This window comes from Mytilus galloprovincialis, chromosome 2, assembly GCF_965363235.1.
Source record: "Mytilus galloprovincialis chromosome 2, xbMytGall1.hap1.1, whole genome shotgun sequence".
NCBI classification, from domain to species: domain Eukaryota; kingdom Metazoa; phylum Mollusca; class Bivalvia; order Mytilida; family Mytilidae; genus Mytilus; species Mytilus galloprovincialis.
The window spans coordinates 63,723,774-63,743,339 of record NC_134839.1 but is presented as its reverse complement, the minus strand read 5'-3'; the positions used below and the strand labels follow the sequence as shown (position 1 = coordinate 63,743,339).

At 32.3% G+C, this 19,566-nt stretch overlaps 2 long non-coding RNA genes across 3 annotated transcripts; both read left to right on the top strand.

Annotated features, from left to right (window-relative positions):
* The first annotated feature begins 682 nt into the window (after positions 1–682).
* LOC143062354 (uncharacterized) lies at positions 683–4,852 on the top strand. Of its 2 annotated transcripts, none has more exons than XR_012974709.1 (4): positions 683–936; positions 2,981–3,042; positions 3,414–3,548; positions 4,624–4,852. It is a non-coding gene; the product is annotated as an uncharacterized LOC143062354 (long non-coding RNA). The 2 variants fall into 2 exon arrangements; XR_012974710.1 differs by lacking the exon at positions 683–936 and adding an exon at positions 2,430–2,519.
* A 1,097-nt stretch (positions 4,853–5,949) lies between these two features.
* LOC143064098 (uncharacterized) lies at positions 5,950–18,529 on the top strand. Its single transcript, XR_012975180.1, has 5 exons — positions 5,950–6,124; positions 10,092–10,412; positions 15,922–16,059; positions 17,377–17,520; positions 18,445–18,529. It is a non-coding gene; the product is annotated as an uncharacterized LOC143064098 (long non-coding RNA).
* Positions 18,530–19,566: the final 1,037 nt, after the last annotated feature.

Sequence of the window (19,566 nt, the reverse complement as noted above, 5' to 3'; positions counted from 1 at the left end):
TAACACCCCATATAACAGTTGAATTATATAATTGTAATGTCATTCATAACTCTTAACAGACCAATTAACAGACCGAGTTTTATACATCCGACCCATTAACAGACCATATTTTTATAAAAAATTGATTTATGTCACCAAAATACAGTTTTTCGTGTAGATTTTTCACATATTGATGTTAATATGGTAAACAAACATAATGCCAGTCTTTTTTCGATGTTCAAAAGATTGCATGCAAGTAAACTCAACCAACTTGTCATTTTTGTGTACATTTTGTGTGTGTAAAATGTGTATAAATTTACTGATGAGTAACTCGCCTTTTCATTTTATAGATCGTTTATTGAAGCTAGAAAAAAATTAATCACACCACTGGATTCAGTACTCCAAATCGTTTTGTCAGACATGAATAGTTTTTATGATATAAATATAATTAAAAAGTTATACAATGAAACATGCTGACCTTGCACTGATTTTCACGATAACACCTGATTAACAGACTTTAGCCAACCCGATTAACAGACCCACCACCGATATAGCCGCATACTCAATATAGATTAACCGACCTATCTCTCGGTTAGCCGAGTGTCGGCCGTGTAGTAGTAATCGAACATTTGTTGATTCAATCATTTCAAAATGGTTGTGCCTCCTTAGTTACGCCTGGTCACCTGTGGATTTGACGGCAACTTTTAGCCAATGAAAACAAATGTTACATACAAATTGCATTAGAATATTAACTTGATTACGAGACAAAAGTAATGTTTTATCTTTTAAGTAGAAAATAGGAGTTTTAGTCTTTTCCTGAACATTCTTTCATTTTTGCAGCCATCTTGTGTCAACAGCATTATATCTTATGTCATTTCCGGCTGTTTATGTCTACAAGTTGTGCTGTACAGTTTTGCTGAGTATCAACACAATAACAGCTACTACCCTCTAGACGAAGTATGTTCTTATCTTTTATATGTATTTTAAAACGAACCCTGTAACATACAGTGGCGTAGCTAGGCCATTTTCAAGTGTACGCCCGAACCTCGACATGAAGTCTAAGGGCCCCATCGGGTCTTGGTCATAGCACCTGTTGGTATTTGGTTCGAGTGGCGAAGCCCCCTGAAGCTAACGAGTTGTCAAGAACGAGATACCATTTATTTTATGTCATTTAAAACATACTTAGAGTCTAATTTGTTTATCTTTTGTGTTTAATTTCTTCATTTTGTTGATTTGAGATATAAAGGTTATTAGTTTCAGAGAAAATGACCCAACCAGTTACTTTAAAATATGTTTAAAAAGAGCCATGGGGTAAATCAATCACTCAACCAAGACCTCTTTTTATGTGCAAATTTCTTTAGTGGACATGGAATAATCAACTTTGATAGATTTTCAGGTGTATTATGAAAATTCGTAAAGATTTCCGTGGAATTCTGGCACTCCGGTCTAGGACAACTTCCCTCAAAAAAATCTATTTATCAGTCCATTACAGGAATTAAAAATATTAAAGATTTTCCTCAGATATTTTTTCTTGATAATTTCTTTTGCCAATGTTTCATATGACAATCTATGAAGGTTTACAAATTTACCAGACCGTCTGTTAATTGCGAAAAAATAAGTCCACAACTGAAAAATAAAAACAAAATTCTTATAAAATTTTGCTTAAGACAGTAATCATAAAAAAGCTTCTGCTAAAGTTTCATAAAATTCGATGAAGGATTGACAAATTAATTAATGTGTAACAAACTAACCCTAGACTTTATCTACTTGTTATATAACTGCAAAAACAACTTTCTTTTATCAGTAAATACGAGAAAATTAATTATATATGTCCAACTTTCGTAAAATATCATGATTGTTTGACAAAGTTATTGATGATCGATCATTGATATATATATATAAAAAAAAACGTTTAACAACATGCTGAACCTAAATGTTGACGCCTCCAACGGAATCTAGGATCGCTATGTCTCGCTTTCGCGACTGAAATGTTGCAGGCTCGACAAAAATGCAAATCTTAACAGTATGAAGTAGCTTTAAACAAAGGGAAAGTAGTAGAATTCACAGTACAGTCAGACTTTGACAGAAGATGAACAAATTTATAATACGCGGATACCTTTTGATTGAAAAGTAAATTTCGTCACTTTTATTCGCAATTATACAAGCCATTGAAGAAAGATTTACAAGGCCTATATAATTTTAGTTTATTGAGATTAGAATATATTTTTTTAACCAAAATTCAAGTGTACGCCCGGGCGTTTTGACGTAAACGTAGCTACGCGCCTATTAAAACCTACTTGGTAGTCTAAAGTTGATTGGAATAGGATTATAAGTACATGTCGTCTTCGCGTCAGGAAAGATTAATGTTAATGGTTAGGGTGACACGTATTTCTGTTAACATGACCAACGAGGAAGCTATGTCGTTTAAAATATACATGTATATGTTTCTTCATATGGATATAGTATAACATAACAGTTTAAACTGTAATACTAGTAGACTTTAATATGCATGCGATGTTTAATACTGGAAGTTACAGTATGTAAGTACCGTTTATGGCATAAGAATGAGAAACTGGTTTTCGAATTATTTACTTTTGTGTTTCAAATAGGCTTTATCTAAATACATCTGAAAACTTGTAGTTTGCTTAGTTTTGAGCGATTTCTTATAGCGTTGCATTTGCATTAAAACTGAATCAATTATAAAACGTAATGCATCTATCCACTTTTTTGTTTACGATGACATACTAATAAAAGAAGACACAGACGACGCTCTTACAGTAACACGACACAAATACCCGTTTTAATACTGTATGTAAAGTTTGGGTTACTTATTGACTATGCGTCACATGTATCTAATACTGAGAAAAGCAAACACATCTACTTTAAACTCTTTAACTCGATCACTTATCACATGAAAAAGTAACTTTCTTTTCAAAGACGGTAGTTTATAGAAGAAGTATATAAAAAATCCATATATCATATTAATGCGTTTTTCTTTCAGAATGTTTGCCCACTGCAGTATGCATCAGTGATTTCTAAACTTTTCATCAGTTGGTTTACACCGTAAGTTCAAGTGAATAAATTTAAAATCTGAAATAAAATTTGAAAATAAATTATTAAACGTAAATATGGAAAAAATCAACATTTGCATAAAAAGTACAAAATGCAAAAATGTTTTTTCACATAATTCATTTTTATCCTTTCAAAGAGGGTGAACTTTCCATCACTGGAAAAGTTAATGAAATCGAAATAGATTGATGCACTGATTTCGAGCTAAGATTGTGTATGCTACACGAATCTTTTTAACCAGCATACACCAGCATACACATACATTGTATATATTGATTAATTTCAAATTCGTTTTAACTTTTTCAATAACTATCTACAACTATAGTTGATATCAAAATTTATATTCTTTTATATTTCTTTTATAGAATGATAATTTTATGTTATAAACAAACAATTACTAAGGCTAATCTTTGGAATCAAGAACAAGATTTGAAAGCAGAAAAGAATATTACGGGTCTACAATCGCTTTGGAAATCTGAAGAATTGAGGTGTGCACACAGGTGTGTTCAACATGATTGATTTTTTTTTGGACAACAATATCCTTTTTTGTTTTAAACCAATGTTTAAGCCCTGATGCTTCGATAAAGTGTTGCCAGCCGGACCAGTGGACTGCAAACTCTACTGGTCCGGCTCCAAATCTACTGGTCCTGCAAAAATGACATTCATTTGACAAACACTAATATAAATGATAGATGTTTAATTTTATTTTGATGCTTTCGTTTACATAAGTTAGAACAAAGGGATAGTCTTGATTCTGATTTTGATAAATGCCTTGATAATCTCAATGATTTTATTTATCAAAATCAGGATCAAGGACAGAAAAAGTATCAATATTGTCTTCCACGTCAACGCAATCCTCACGAAGACCATAGGGTGTCTGACTTGGTCGTCTGGAGCGCTGTCCAGAAATATTCCACATTTCAATAGCCAGGACCGGATCAAATGATGCTATATCCAATCTACTATATAATTCAACCATTCGCGACCTTTTTCTCATGATTATTGGTATTTGCGTTTCCTTTTGTCAATTTTATATACTTTATTTCGATCTTCCTTTTGATTTTCACTTATTTTAATTTTTTTGTCCGGCGGTTTAACTCATTCCAAAAATTTCCACATTTTATATTGTTGTGAAGGACGCTCACCCGAGATATTAATTAACTTGATCAATTGTAATATCCCCAGTACCGTGTAATTGATTTCACAGGTAAATTGTTTTGTAACCAAACGGAGATTGTGATGCAATCAGTGATTTTAATCGACAAATTTCTACTGGTCCGCCGGACCACCAGCTGACAAAATCTACTGGTCCGACGCACCTTTTACTGGTCCCGGACTACCGGACCAGCGCTAATTTCGACCCCTGAGTGTTGGACATATTCATTAAGACAACTTAATAGAATACTGATATTTTCCTGTTTTTCAAGGGATTTTTAGCATCATTTATTATATCTTAAAGAGTTTGTATATATTTTTTTTTGTTTTAAACCAATGTTTTTTGGCTCGATAAAGATAAAAAATGTTGGACATTTCCATAAAGATAAATTAATATAATAACTAATTTTTTTTTCCAAGGAATTTTCAACATAATGTATCATATCTCAAAGAGTACAAAGGTAAAGAACCATCTGACGAAGAGACTTCTTTACTTCATGAAAATATATCAAACGATGATGACCATCTAAAGAAAGCTGCAGTCCCATCACTTACTAGTTGTCTAATAAAGTTGTACGGGTTCGAATGGTTACGGTCATCTTTGTTGTATTTATTAGGTTGTGGAGCTACACTGCTCAATCCTATCATTTTAAGGTATGTACAACTAACAACAATTGCCCTCATTCCAGTACAGCTCCCCACTAAGAAATCAATTGTTAATAAATGGCAATAGTTATATTCATGTTTTGAAGGAAAAAAAACGTTCTTCATTAGTTAGTAATATATTTTGCACTTTTTATTCAGTGCTGTCATATAAGGAAATTGCATTGAAATGACAAATGCATAGGCACTTGTCTGTGAAAAATGTAACCAATATTTTACATGAGATAAGTGTCTGTGGGTCATTATGTTTTTATATTATTTTGGTCAACAAAAACCTATGTCTATGTTTGAACACATTACAAAAAAACATTTTAAGTTATGTTAAAAAGAAATATTGTATCAATTACTTTGCGCTTTTGTTTTTATTCTAATGAGATTAAGACTTGAAAGTGATGAAATTAAATAAACAGTAAAAATTCATCAAATATACCTAGCTTATAATTGTGTACACACACGAGTATCATCTACAACGATTAACAATTGGTACTCGATTAAAACAGTAGAAAAGTGATGTATAGTCAATTTTTCTGCTGTTGACATTTCGTTTCATTAGTATTGCTTCGAGTATCGCGTTATTGATCGAAATGTTCATGTGGTGCATTTAATTGTACCGTTTAATATTGCTGTTTTCGCGCATACAATGTATAAGTATAGTTGTTTTCTTGTTCTTTACATTCTTCATTACAAATAATTGACTTTAAGCCTTATTGCATAATGTAAGGGGTGCATTTTTGTAAAATAGAGGTGAAAAATACCAAATAAACATTCAAACAATGTCATTGCAAAAGACTAAACATGATCAAAATAAAAAAAAAAAAAAAACCAGTAAACGAAACCCAACATACACAACCAAAAGGCGGGGGTAATCTTAGCTGGTCCGGGAGGGGGAGGTAAATCAGGTCCAACTGTTTTACATGTGGCATCAGTCGTGTTTCTCATGTTTCTCATGTAAGAGTTAACATTTTTATAAGTAGCATCAATTGATGATTCCGAAACCATTTTAACCAAACTTTGAATTTAGTAAAATCCACGCGATGAAAGCTGATTTAACGAGAAATATCTGTTTTTAATGTTTAGGGAAATAATACATCAAGTCGAAATCGTGGAAGAAAGAAGAACTTGGAAAAGTGTTCTACTTGCTGTACTGTTTTATGTTGTATCTCAAATGAATTGTTTTTGTTTTCAACATTCTGAACAAATGATGTTGCGCTTGGCTTTGAAAGTAAAGACGTCACTTATCGGAATTATTTATCACAAGGTTAGCAATTATCAATAGAACATTGTATATGAGAACAACTTTGAAAACAAGGATAAAACTATTACCAATGAATCTTCCCAATATGGTGGACACAAATATAGGGAAATTTTATAAGGCTGATTTCCCCACTTTAACAGCTTATTTTCAGATATGTATTATTTCAAGAAACATCTTTATAAGCATTGCCAATGAAATATTTTTTTCGGACTGGATGGAAAAGCAACAAGAAGAATGAAAATCGAGATACAAAAAATCACGATGATGATCGTAACTTTTATTTATTTTTATCAACGATGATCGTAACTTGTACTTAAGATGATCGTAACTGTCTGTTCCAACGAAGCATTTTCTGATAAATAATGACAAATACAGCTGTCTAGTATGCGACAAAATGTACGTTATCAGCTGATATTGTGATAATAATGAGGAATAATCACTGAGGGGAGCATAACGTCCTATTGGTAAGTGCACAAATGGTTATGACTTCGCGAGATTAGGAATTTCTTATTTATCTAGTTCAATATTAAAATGCATTGGGGGTTAACAGCTTTATATTGATTTCATATGTTTTGTATAAATAAGGTATTGGACAGTTCATAGTAATGACCAGTTTGTTAAAATTGAAGATTTTTTTTTCATTTTTTTCCCTTCAGTTTATAGGGACAATAGTACCTTTCGAGAATCTGGTATTTTGGGGGAATTCAGACTTTACAGTTTCTTTTATTAACTGACGATTTTTAAGGGAGAGGCTGGAAAAATAAAGCATTAAGAAGTGAAATCATATCTGTTAAATAAAAAAAAACCCAATGAAACCGTCAATAAAGGGAGCTACTATTTGATTTTTATTTTGGGGGAGGGGCTAGGATGAATAATTTTGTCCTGCATTTTTTTTGTTGAACTCTCTATCCTGTGTTTTTATTTTTACTCTATTCGGTCCTCCTTTTTTCATCCTGATTCTTTTTTACATAAATTGTCATCCGGCCTTTTTTAACTCAAATCTCCTGTCCTGCCTTTTCCCAAACATCCCCCCTTATGGTAGATCCTTTATTGATCTGTTTGGCTCATCACAACTTCTTCGACCAACTTCAATAATACATGTCATATACCGTATAAATGTAATAATTTGTAGCTTGAAAAATCTAATATGAACGTGTATACCATCTATTTCAACTTTTCCTTCTTTACATAAGTAGTCAACCCATGGTAAATATAGGCAACAGTAGTTCAGTGGCGTATCTAGAGATTTTCAAAAAGGGATTGGGGACTGGCTGCCTAAGAGTAGGCCTGCTACAGTCATGCTTCATTGATTCCCTATACAATCAACCAAATTTCCTCCACAAAAAGGTGATGCGAGCACCTTGACCCTCCCTCGAAGTCCACCTCTGTAGTCTTCCAATTTTTAACAGTCATAGTTTGATTAAGAAAAACCAAGGCCAGTCAACAATTTAAAACCGATAGAAAGTCATCAAAATAATGTAACTTCATGCCCTCCTTTACTTTATTCAGTGAAAGTTTTGGTCTGTATTCTTAAACTGTATCTTGTCATACTTTGAATGACAAAATTATTTTATGATGTGACTCTGTACCTATGTATCTTGTCATACTTTGAATGACAAAATTATTTTATATTCATTAATATTACTTTTACTGTTAACCACCCCTTTTTTTGTGATATACATTTTACGTGACTCTGTACTTATGTATCACGTCATACTTTGAACCACACTATTATTTTATTTATTATTATTACTTTAACTGCTAAGTCAGTGTTTGTTATATCTATTTTGCGTGACTGTATTTATGCATCCCGACATACTTTGAACGACAAAATTATTTCATGTCTACCTGTGCGAATTTCAAACGCGCAATTTTACACCAGTACCCATACCCTCCTTCCTTGATGGGTGCATTTTACATAGACAAATATAATCGTATAATATAATCAAAATGAGGATGTTAATTTGATGTATGCCTTTTTGTGCTTCTTCGTTACATTTGTTGTTTTTAAAGTGATTAAGATGATAACACAATGTTGACTGCTGTACCCCTATTTTTGACATTTTTACCTATTATGTCTGTTTGTTTTGTTCACGCATCGGTGACTATATAATGGAATTTGATGCGACTGTCATACAAGTGAGAGGTTTAGCTAGCTATAAAACCAGGTTCAATCCACCATTTTCTACATTTGAAAATGCCTGTACCAAGTCAGGAATATGACAGTTCTTGTCCATTCGTTTTTGATGCGTTTTGTTATTTGATTTTGCCATGTGATTATGGACTTTCCGAATTGATTTTCCTCTGAGTTCAGTATTTTTGTGATTTTACTTTTTATGAGAATGATATTTATATCAACTTCATATCCACGTAAATCCATTTTGAATGTTAACTTAATTACTCATAAGAAAATAATGTTGAGGACATAGCGGTTTTCATTTATTCTTTGTTCGATTTTAAAATAATATTTTTTTTATCGTGACTGCTAAATAGGGTGTTCATTAAGTGGGAAAAAAATTCGTAAATTCTGAGTTACGATCATCTTTTTATAAAAACAAGTCAAAGTTACGATCATCTGTAGAGGAAGTTACGATCATCATCGTGATTTTTTGAATCTCGATTTTCGTTCTTGTGGTTGTTTTTCTGTAATTTATGAAAAACACATTCAACGGCAATGCTTATAAAGATTTTTCTTGATATAAAACAAATATGAAAATAAGCTGTTAAAGTGGAGAAATCAGCCTTCTAAAATATCCCTATATTTGTGTCCGCCATATTGGGATGATCATAACTGCAGTTACGATCATCACGTTGACGCCAGTGATGAATGACACGAATAAATTTAGAGGAGAAAAAGAAAATATTAATAAAAATCCCGAACTCCAAGATTTTTTCAAAAAGGGGAAGTCCATAAACACTTACAAAATCTAACGTTAGACTTTATCGACCAACTGAACGAATGGAAACAATTGTTATATTCATGACTTGGTACATGCATTCCCCGACGAAAATTATATTTTGCTTTATAGCTAGCTAGAAAGAAAGGGGAATGTTCTTAAAATTGAAAAACAGTGATCATTGTTCGTCATTATTTTGGAAGGCTGCATACATTAACTATTATAGCACAAAAAAAAACATGATTTGAAATTTATATTGACGATAAGTACTTCGATGGTTTCATAATAATTATTGCCTATAAAAAACGTTGCAAAATAAAAAATAATGGATTGATGACTAAGCTGAGTTGTCACCCTTTTATACATATAGTTGCCAACTTAAAAAAAGAATAGAAAAGGAATGTAAACTACCATTATCAATTACATATTATTTACAGATCTAGATATAGATGACTTTTCATATATTATTGTATAATTGCTTGCTAATGTAAACAGTATTAATTTACACACAAATACTTTTGTAACGAATATTTATTTTATTTGTTTTACTTATTTTAACAACGGTCCGATACGGTACGTTATATCCGTACCATATTTTGTTGTTGGCGTAACTATTCGAGAGGGGGAGGACAGGGGGTACCCTTCTCCCTTCTCCCACCCCTCTTCTCCTTTCTCCTACCCCCGTTCTCCTTTCTCCCATTAGAATAAAACATCTCCTTTTGAGATATTTTTTCTTGAAATATTAGAAAATTTTTTAAAAGGAGAGATATTTTATTTTTTCTCCTTTCTCCAACTTTTTCTCCTTTCTCCTAACCCTTTTCTCCCTGTCTCCCTTACCCCTGTCCTCCCCCTCATTTGAGTACAGTACTGATAAAACCAAAATGGACAAACACATACTTTTGTAAAAAACACACATAGTGTGCGTTTCTTGTCAGCACACTACGGTTACGCTATGCAACAATTGATAAGACAGGATTACTGGACACGAGTGCCGAGATTTTGAAATTATTCAAACTGATACCAAAAATATTTATCTATGTATCCATTTTTAAAATTTGACATTGTTTTTTTAGTGCTTAAAGTCAAGTAACAGTTCTAAAAAAGACTTTACCACTGGAGAAATTCTTAGCCTGGTGTCAGTGGATTGTCAGCGAATTCAAGATTCATTTGCATTTTCCCAATCTTTAATGTCAATCTGGTTCATAGTGGCAATAGGCATTTATGAACTATGGGAACCATTAGGGATATCATTATTTGGATGTGTGATTGCAATTATTACTGCAGCAGTGACAAATGTTTTATTTGGAAAAATCCGACAGAATTACTTCGGAGATATCTTGGCACTAAAAGGCAGAAGAGTTAAGCTATTTGACGAGATAGTGAAGGGGATAAAAGTATGTCAATACACACAGTTGTGTGATAAACTATTGTCCATGCATAGTTTTGTTTAATAGTGTAACAGGATGCTGTTGCCCACCCCTAAAAAAATAAAATAATTATACTTTTAAAAGTATATGTGATGTTTTCGTTGCATATTCAGATCTGCGTAAGCAATTTTTAACATATCTATTACGTCCAACCTTGATATTGAAAACAACAATTCTAAAATTGAGAATGGAAATGGAGAATGTGTCAAAGAGACAACAACCCGATCATAGAGAAGACAACAGCAGAAGGTCACCAACAGGTCTTCAATGCAGCGAGAAATTCCCGCACCCTTCAGCTGGCCCTAAACATATATATATACTAGTTCAGTGATAATGAACGCCATACTCTAGTTCTTAAGACTATAGAGATAAGAGGGAGAAATATGATCCTTATGGTTATGTGGTTACTTTAGACCTTGCCACTTTTCCAGACCGATTGTATTGTCTAAACAAAGGTATTCATAATTCCTTTAAAAAATTAATCAGTAGGAATATTCAATAGTCACCATTGGTTCGTTGTCCTCTTATATGAAATAAAGATACACAAGAGAGGAATCTGATAGAAAAGAAAATATTTCGTCTTGTTGATACTAGTACTAGATATTTCCAAAGTAATATAAATGAAGGATAGCTATTTCAGTGCGCATGCTACTGTACAAGTGTTATTTTGTCATGTTTGTCCACTGTAATTAATTTTGTCATATTTACGTTTTGATTATCATCTGCTAAAGTCATTTATTTCATTCTTTTACATTTTATTTTTGTATAATATTTATCAGTAGTTTGTAATGTATCTGATTCCATAGAGGTCATAGCCTTTTAGCATGTGTTAGTTTAAGTAGTATTTTATTATGTATAAATAGGTTGGTGCATTTTTGGTGCATATTTGGTGGCAATTTAGGTCAGATAAACAAGTAGAATTTAGGTCAAATTATTGGTGCATAGTTGGTGCATTTTTGGTGGCAATATGTATATAAGAGCCCTTAGAAGTTTTAGTGGGGATGGAAATTGAAGTTGAGAAAGGAACTATATATACATTATGAAACGTTAAAAAGATTTTATTATTGTGGTCAGTTTTTAGCCGATTTTGGGAGAATTTATAGATTCTTAGAAAGTTGTGTCATTACTATTCAACTGTATGCATTTTTGATATTTTGTCCGCTCAGACTGTTGCGTGGTTTAGAACACTATGCCTGTGGCGTTTTTCTTTGGGGTGCACAGTATTGGACACTGTTGCCGATTTTGATGCGGAATTGTAATGAAATCCATTTGTGATGTGTGAAAGTAATGTGCCAATGAATATGTGAACTATACATTTTGTAAACTGTATATAATGTAAATTGTGTCCTGGAATGGAGTTTTAAATAAATAGATTAGTGAATTTACTTGTATATTTCTTTGAAAACAAGACTACAGATTATTGGATTATTTGTTTTCGAATTATCCGTTGTTTCAATATACCCGGTCTGACCAGAAAGTTTGATGTAACTCGACCGCCATGGCATTTTTGGTGTCAGAAGTGGGATCCAACCAGAACAACTGGTGGATTTTAAATATTCAACATATGGACTACCAGATATAGCTTTTGGATGTACGTTAATATATTTCTGAACTGTAAGTGTTTCGTAATATTATTTTTATTTTTGATTATTTAAATACGTAATTATGGGCCGTACTAGGAAAACCAGAAATAGAAGTCTTTCACCTGCTCCATCTGTGTTTGTAGTGCGAACACCAATTTCATCTACACCTCATGAGCGCAGATATTTGCCTGAAGTGAAATCCCAAGTAACACCGTCGAAATTTTTGGAGAAGTTTGGGAAGATTTTGAAAGCTGGATAAAAATATTTGATAGAATCAGCCGAGCCAATCGTTGGAGTGATGGCAGGAAGGGAGAAATCGTACTTGAGGGAAAGAGCTGCTGACTATTTTGAGGATTTGGATAGTGAAATTCAAAATGATTTTGATACAGCTGTGCAAAAGTTAAAGCAAAGATTTTGCCCAAAGGAACTTGAGCGTATGTACTACAGTGAGTTATTTCAGAGGAAACAGATTTCTGGTGAAAGTGTTGAAGATTACGGAAATGCAATCTTAAAACTGGCAAGACGGGCACATGGAGGCGTGTCACTTGACGAGCACGACAGGTTAGCTATGGAACACTTTTTGCAAGGACTTCATCCTAGTTTTAGACCCTTTGTTATGATGAGCGACCCCCAGAGCTTTGAGCAGGCGTTTCGAATTGCCAAACGGGAAGAGTGTAATGAACGGCTTACACGCATAGAAGAGGTCAGTACTGCTTGCGCTGTAAATGCAGTATCCACTGATGCAAGTGTTATTCAAAAACTTGAAGATGTAACCCAAAAATTAGATATGCTGGAGAGAAAAATGAATAGTGTAAGTGTTCAATCATATCCAGGACAGAGTAATACAACCCAGTTCGCACAAGGAAATCCTAGAGGAAGTGGTTTAAACATGAGGTCAAAAGATGGAAAGCCGATATGTCATTACTGTCATAAAATAGGCCATATTGAGCGGTACTGCTGTTCTAAACAAGGTGTACAACAACAGCAGAGAGGAGGTGGACTGACTGGTTTAAACTAAGACCGGTCTCTTTCATAGAGGGGAAGGCTGCCATTTGTGTAAATAAAAATCCCTCGTTTTCGAATAGGACTGACGTTCAACATTTCCATAGTGATTGTGTAGATAATGTAGATTTTAATGCAAGGAATTAAGATGAAAAGAAAAGTTTTCATGCGAGATGCAACCTTATTAATTGACACAGGAGCAGTTGTTTCTTTAGTCAACAAAAACATGGTGCCAGATATTGAACTTTTAAATATTAAACCAAATTATAAACACATTGTTTCAGCAACCGGCCAGCCTCTTAATATTACTGGAATTATTGGATGTGAAATTAGTGTTAATTCTGAAGTGTCCGTGCACAATATGTATGTTGTCGATAATTTACTGTATGATGCTATCATTGGGACTGATATTATGAAACGAATTGGAATAGTTATTGATATGAAAGATGAAGCAGCTTACTGGAATAATATGTATGTAAAGTTTACAGGAAGTGGTGATCAAAATAGTGTCGAATCAAGTGCTTTGTTCAGGATGGATTTAATTCGAAGAATAAACGGAGATGTAAATGGGATGGTTGGGATCGTTGAACCTAAGAGTCAATTAACTTCAAAATACAGTGTTATACCGGCAAGAGTTTTAACTAAAGTATGTGACAAAGATGTTGTGTTTTAAGTGTTGAATCAAACTTCAAAACCAGTTACTAAACTATTCAAGGATACAAGCATTGGTACATTTGAGGAAATGGATGAGCTTTCTGATGAGGAACCACTACCAGAAGACCCTTATACAACATTTTCGCTAATTTTACATAGTGATGTTTCGGACAATGAAATTTTAATAGATGGAGAAAAACATTTAGATAATTTGGACAAAACGTTTTGTGATATCTCAAATAACTTCCAACTTGTTAAGGACAGTGCCAATAAATCTGAACACAAAGAAGACGACACTGGTGATGACATTATTTCCATATCAGATACTTTGACATTTGGAGATATGAATAGTTCTTCTCATGTTATTACAGATGAAACAATTATAACTATTATCATGGATTAATACAAAGAGACTTTTCTTATTTCAATGGGGTGATGAAAACAGTACGTGGAAGCCATATCCAATATCCAAACAGATTGAATTCAGAGAAATAGACTTTTCCGCCTTGGCAGCTATAATACCGTTAGTGAAGTCAATGAACATACAAAATATTTAAACAAAAGATTTACAAGTGCAGACAATTTATAATGGTGTTTATGTTGGATTTTATCTGAACAATCAATATGTTTTATTTATCAAATTTTAATATAGACATTGTAGTAGAGTTCGATGACTGAGGTCAGTCATCATTTAGAGGGGAAGGAATGTACAAGTGTTATTTTGTCCACTGTTATTAATTTTGTCATATTTACGTTTTGATTATCATCTGCTAAAGTCATTTATTTCATTCTTTTACATTTTATTTTTGTATAATATTTATCAGTAGTTTGTAATGTATCTGATTCCATAGAGGTCATAGCCTTTTAGTATGTGTTAGTTTAAGTAGTATTTTATTATGTATAAATAGGTTGGTGCATTTTTGGTGCATATTTGGTGGCAATTTAGGTCAGATAAACAAGTAGAATTTAGGTCAAATTATTGGTGCATAGTTGGTGCATTTTTGGTGGCAATATGTATATAAGAGCCCTTAGAAGTTTTAGTGGGGATGGAAATTGAAGTTGAGAAAGGAACTATATATACATTATGAAACGTTAAAAAGATTTTATTATTGTGGTCACTTTTTAGCCGATTTTGGGAGAATTTATAGATTCTTAGAAAGTTGTGTCATTACTATTCAACTGTATGCATTTTTGATATTTTGTCCGCTCAGACTGTTGCGTGGTTTAGAACACTATGCCTGTGGCGTTTTTCTTTGGGGTGCACAGTATTGGACACTGTTGCCGATTTTGATGCGGAATTGTAATGAAATCCATTTGTGATGTGTGAAAGTAATGTGCCAATGAATATATGAACTATGCATTTTGTAAACTGTATATAATGTAAATTGTGTCCTGGAATGGAGTTTTAAATAAATAGATTAGTGAATTTACTTGTATATTTCTTTGAAAACAAGACTACAGATTATTGGATTATTTGTTTTCGAATTATCCGTTGTTTCAATATACCCGGCCTGACCAGAAAGTTTGATGTAACTCGACCGCCATGGCACTACTTGTTTCAGGAATGAACTTCATGGTATATATGCTTGAGACGAATAAGTTGCTAAGACGAGGACTACAAAAAAGAGAGCTTCGAATATAAAAATAAATCTTCGTTCAGGAAATGCAATTTTGGTTCTATTGAATTTACCACACTGAAACCTCGCAGCGACATTCATAAAACCAAAAAATAGTTTCATTTTGTTATGTCCTTTCATTCTCTGAAAAGGTGACGACTGTTTGATTTCAGAACACCGGAATTAGCGCATTTTCATTGCGGACGGACGAATTGACAGAATGAGAAATTTGGGTCAAACCATAAACATCAGTTATTGAGTGTCGGAGGATAATAATAACGACAAAGGGGAAATTGTTAATAACTTTTCCTGTTTTATGGTGAAATTTTCTGGACCCTTTTATTATGCATTTGATATAGAACCACTTTTTTTAGGTGTAATAGTGATGTATTATGGTAAGAAACCACACAGTTTGCGTTTCGTTACTGTTACTTATGAACTTCTTTCCTTGAAATTGCTGCAAATAGAAATAAGCAACAATTGGGATAAGCGAGTTTTCACGATACATCTACATTGTTATTTAACACTTAAAAATCGTATGTTCTGTTTATAATATTGACATTTTATTTAACATATACATACAAATATCATAGTTTTCTAATCTTTTTCTATAAATTGCAGATTATTAAAATGTATGCTTGGGAAGTATTTTATACTGAGAAAGTATCATCTATTAGGACAAAAGAAATAGAAATTATCATCAAGCTGATTAAAGTTGCAGCCGGGGAAGGTGTTAATAATAACATTACTCCATTCTTGGTAACTTTGAATTTATCATTTTTCTACGTTATGTTACAAATCACCTGACTTTTGTTGATGTATATGTATATATATTTTATACCTGTTCCATATGTAAAAAAGGAGAAGTGATATGATTACCAATGAAAAAATTCTCTACGAGGAACCAATGAGAGTTCTCACAGTTACTGAAAGCAAGTTCAAAATCATTAGCAACGAATATAAAATCATGTGCATAAGACTAAGATATCAATCAGTACACACCCAGCATCAGTACAGCATCTAATGGATTCAGTATAACGACTAACAGTCAGAGAAAAACAAGACCTTGTGGAATGTGAAAAAAATTGGTATCGACAGATCAGAGAACTGTAATGTAAATGTGTAAATATCAAAAATATTAAGTTTTGTTTAAATTTACTGATAGCAAAATCAATATTCATACCGATAAATACATTATTTAAAGATCTTACTACAGTTTTGAAATGATAACCTTTTATATGTAGTTTTTTTTAAACGGATTGATAAGTTTATCTAAGATTACATTTTTGCTTAATTTGTATGGTCATGGATTATCTATATCAATAAGTCTTTGATTTTGTTTTTTAAACTTATTATTGAAATAAAATGACAGTAAACAAATAAGAAATAACAAGCAAACAAAATAAAGAAACATAAAGATTTCACCAAAATTGATACGTTTATACTCTATGTCAAGTTTAAAATTGACACGAGTCTAAACAAATCATTTCATGCCTTAGAACTGACATCAACCAATGATTTATAACTACAAGTGCACCACAATAGTTGACGTGTTATAGAAATATGATAAACCCGTTGTCTTCCTTTGCCAGGTAATATAATGATTACCAAAGCACAGCGATCATTTGAGTGAGAGGGATGTATGAATGCACACAGCAACGTCCGGTCAGAATGAAACCGTTAAATCCGATGCTCTCCAAATGTTAAGAACTCATGCAACAAACCTTTGAAGATTTTTAGGCAAAACGTCTGTCACTATTTAATTTACCCTTATTTTCCAGATTGCCCCCCGCCCTTTATCCTAGTCGTTAGAATTGATAAAGTGTTGATTCGTTAAGCACAATCCCTGATTAATTCAATATACAGTATATACAACACTACTTATTTTATTCTTTGATTTTCAAATTAACAAGATTATTTTCAGTATGAAATATTTACAAATGAAAATAAAAATAAAAGATAAAAGTACCGAGTAGTATACACAAATATATCGTGAAATTGAATTGTTGATTATACAGTGTGGGCAATATAAATTTGTTTTGATGATTAATTTGTATTTTTCCCATACTATTTTAGATGAACTTTTTCATGGTGTTAATATACAGTTTTATTGCAACTCATCCCTACGATGCTCAGCGAGCATTTCTAGCTCTTTCGGTTGTCAATGTAGTTAGGGGTCAATTGACACTGATGCCATTTGTTATTGGTGGAGTCGTTCAAGTGAGCATATTATCTGAATACTCTAACATTTACTTATATAATTCACTTTTACTTTTATTTATCTGTATAACACAGAACTATAACCAACAACAGAAAAGTATGAAACTGAACAAAGCAAATGTGACAAAAGAAATCATATCTAGAGCAAACTCGAAATTAGGATCTCGGCCAATGACAAGTACAGTCTAAACACCAAATGAGATAAAATAACAAAAAGAGAACCCAAACCAAATACTTATTTACGTAGGTGATATCAGAGAGCATCATTTTGAATAATTTAACAATTTTTTAACACTGCGCTTGTTGCCAACTTACTTTTTATCTACTTGATATATTTATATAAAAAAGAAAACGACCGACAACAGAAGAATTCGATACCAAACAGTGTATGTTCAACAAAAACAACTTAAACAGAATTTATGCTCTCACCCATGGAAAATTACAACTAAAACAATAAATACAAAGAGAGTATGAGAAAAAAAAACAATATTTGACAACAATGTTTTATATAGAACTATGGTCTATCTGTTAGATTAAAAGGCGTTAACTTTTTTCAGAATTGATTGTAATTTGAAACAAAGCCAACATTACGATATATTCTTTATTTCGCATTTGGTAAACAACATTTGAAATGAAATTACAAAAACTCGTTATGCAAACATCATGGACACTCCCAGATTCTGTTTTCATGGTAGTTGATTGGTATCCTACACTTAACATTCACCATAATAACATATTTCTCATATAATAAATAACCACATAACATTCTTTGTTTTTTATAATGGTTTTTATTGACCTAGCACAACTTTATAGTCTAAAGAACGTTAGCCTTTAAACTTTCATGTTTTTTTTACATTGTTTTACCTCATAGTCTGATGAACATTATTACCCTTTTCACTTCTAAGATAGTTTGTATAATTTTAGACAGTTGTTTCCCTTGGCAGAATACAATCTTTCTTGTTATCTGAAGAAATAGACGCTAATAATGTTCAACATGAGTCAGAATTAGGTATGCATACTACGTTTATAAATAGGATATATTTCGTCGTGTTATGCAGTTGAAATATCTACATATGTTAGTTACAATTTACATACATAATGTCGATATTTTCTTACTTAAAAAATCACATATACGATTTAGACTAAAATCCAAAATACGATTTTTATTGGTGTGAAGTATTTTAATCAAAAACGTAATTTTGAAATAGTATTTCGTTAAAGGAGCACTAGCTACGAGATATATAAAAAATCTAAAGTTTGATTTTTTTCTGTTCAAAAAATAATGGAAGTGAAATAGTGAAATAACAATTCGCTTTTTGCAGCCAAAAAGGTTCAATTTTGTCAAATTACGCTAAGAAACATTGATAATTAGTTATTCACTTGAAAGTGAATGAGTTGACCTCTTTAAATCCGTATTCATGTGAACTTCAATTTAACCCCAAGCTAGAGATTGACAACGCGTGCATTGTACGTGTACTTGTTATTTAAAGAAGAAGAATGTCAATAATGAAAGTGAAACTACGGTAAATCATTTAATTACTAATTCGATGCACATAAAACCATTCTTATACGGTTAAAAACAATGAGAAACATCTATTTTTAATCTATGAAATAAAATCAAACAGACCTATAAAAATCCAATTGCACGTGTTGGTTTAATCTTTTCATATCTTTGTTTATGTTTACATCGCTCTTATGGTCATCTGAGGTCAAATCGACAGTTAATTAGATGGCGTCTGGACTAAAATACACACGAAACGAACCTATATATTATCTACCCCATGCTCTATAAACTGTTTATTTTAGACTTTTGATAGTTTGGATAAATGTTTTACATTGTTATAAATCAAATATGAGAATTTGAGTCAAATCGGTGACCATGAATTTGACAGCTAGTGCCCCTTTAAAGGCAGTAAGTTTGGTCCAAATTTTTCAAAATAGAAAAGCAGCTCATAAACATCGCTGATGTATTATTGACTTGAAGGTCAATAGTTCAACCTCATTGAATCAGTATGCATGTGAACTTAAATTAAATCCCATAGCTGT